This window comes from Dermacentor andersoni, unplaced genomic scaffold (assembly GCF_023375885.2).
Source record: "Dermacentor andersoni unplaced genomic scaffold, qqDerAnde1_hic_scaffold ctg00000040.1, whole genome shotgun sequence".
Taxonomy (NCBI): domain Eukaryota; kingdom Metazoa; phylum Arthropoda; class Arachnida; order Ixodida; family Ixodidae; genus Dermacentor; species Dermacentor andersoni.
This window is the reverse complement of record NW_027314753.1, coordinates 4,405,061-4,407,157: the sequence shown is the minus strand read 5'-3', so window position 1 is coordinate 4,407,157 and position 2,097 is coordinate 4,405,061. Positions and strand designations below refer to the sequence as shown.

The window sequence follows — 2,097 nt, the reverse complement described above, 5'->3', positions numbered from 1 at the left end:
ATACCCGTGAAACCAATTTAATGGAGCTGCTGTTCGTTTTTTGTCCACTCCATCCTGGTTAGTTACAATGAGCAAATGTCCGAACAGAAGGCATATGTAGTTGGTCGTGCATAGCCTGCGCACTAAGACTTGTTGGAATGTTATGACCTTAGCACAGTGTTTATATGTAAAAACCTTCTGATATGATGATGACTTCCTTCTCTTTATCATACTTTGCCTGATGGAGCCAGCAAGTGGGTCAACCAGATGTTCAACAGGCTTCCCACTAGTTTTTCCAGGGTCACCTTTACCAGGGTTCTGCTCATAGATATGTTTTCTTGACCTTGCACTGCACTTCAACCATGGTCACACCTGCTAAACCTGAATAAACAGAAAATCAGACATCCGCCCGTTCGTAGCAATTGCTACAAAGGAAACCCATACGGGTTCCTCCACCTTGCGGGATGCCGCAGAACTACTACGTCAAACACTTGCCTTTGCTTCGTGTTGTCGACAAATTCAACTTCGCCCTGCCATCTGCTAGCCGCCTGGTTAGCTCAGATGGTAGAGCGGCTGCCCCGGAAAGGCGGTGGTCCCGGGTTCGAGTCCCGGACCAGGACGAATTTTTCTTCAACTATGAGGCCTTTCTTTCGATGAACCCGTGTGGGTTTCCTTTGTAGCAATTGCTACGAACGGGTGGATGTCTGATTTTCTCTTTATTCATTACTTCTCTCCACCTTGCGGGATTCCGCAGAACTACTACGTCACCTGCTAAACCTATAGCATGCGATCAAAAAAGTACTATAGATCATGTTGCTCCAAACTCGTGGCATGTGCTACAAGGCCTTGAGGAACACCCTCATTTATTTACGCCCTCATCATACTGTACGAAGCTTCGCAGGATAAGTGCGACAATTAACATCTGCTGGTTTTTCAGTGTTATTCCTGTCCAGCTTGCTCAAAGCTACCCTGAGTGTTTCAAAAGCAAACGACCGCTGCTGGACAAGAAGTGCTTAAAACAAGGGTCGCTATAACCACATATGTCACACGAAATGAAGAAGGCCTCTGAGTATACAGGCGGTTTACTTCATATCCAACAAGCTTGGTTCTCCCTCTGCTAGTGAGTAAACTCAACTTGCCCCGAATAAATGACCTGTGACAAACTATGCGCCAGATGCTGTGTCTCCTGCAAAGCTGAAGATGTGTATGAGATCCTGACACCCTGCAGCGGCTTCTACACTGGGCAAACAGGCTACTATAAAAACATCTACCTTTACTAATATGCTAATGACATGAAAGCAGGCAGAAATTTGGCTATTCATTGGACCCAACTGCAGGGGCAAGCCACTCTTCCACCAGATGTGTGTTGTTCACAGAAACTGGAGCTGTACAAATGCATATAAAAACAATCATGTTTGAAAGTAGTAGAGTTGAACTATGTTTTGCACAAGCAGTGCTACCTGCAGCGCTGGTACCTTATAGCCACAATTCATGGCTGTACCACCATGCAAAAGCGCTATTCTTGAATTATTAACTTCTATTATATGTATGGTGACCATATATTGTAATCACATATCATCCACATTGTGTGCAATATGGTTAAATGTCAATTATGATAGCCATTCCTAATCTGAAATGCAACAAAATAGCAAATATAGGCAACAAATTTCAATTCAAAGAGATAAAAGACAACCAGTGCACAGGATGCGTGACAGACTTTCTTTCATTGAAAAAGAAATGTGACATGTGTCATGCCACCAGCAGTGGGTAGCAATCTTTGAAGCTTGGGTGGCAGAGGCAAAACTTGGCAAAATGCTACAATCACGCTGTATAACGGCCTTGGACACAAACAACCGACATCATATTGTCGGTTGTATCATACTTGACATGGTGTAAAAAATGTTGACATGCCTTACCCATAAAGAAAAAGCAACTAACACAGAGAACACGCCTTAACATGCAATGTGCAGAGTCTGAAACCTAGAAATAAACAACCCGAAAAAGGTTTCGCTAAGTCTTTAAACGATTAAAATTGTCAAACTGTCTCATCACTTCTCCTGCACAGCTGAAAAGGAAGGAAGGAAAGCCCAATAGCATAGCTGCAGAATATGTCACGGA

General features: G+C 43.5%; 1 non-coding gene across 1 annotated transcript; it reads left to right on the top strand.

Annotated features, from left to right (window-relative positions):
• The first annotated feature begins 525 nt into the window (after positions 1-525).
• TRNAS-GGA (transfer RNA serine (anticodon GGA)) lies at positions 526-600 on the top strand. The gene has a single exon. It is a non-coding gene; the product is annotated as a tRNA-Ser (tRNA).
• Positions 601-2,097: the final 1,497 nt, after the last annotated feature.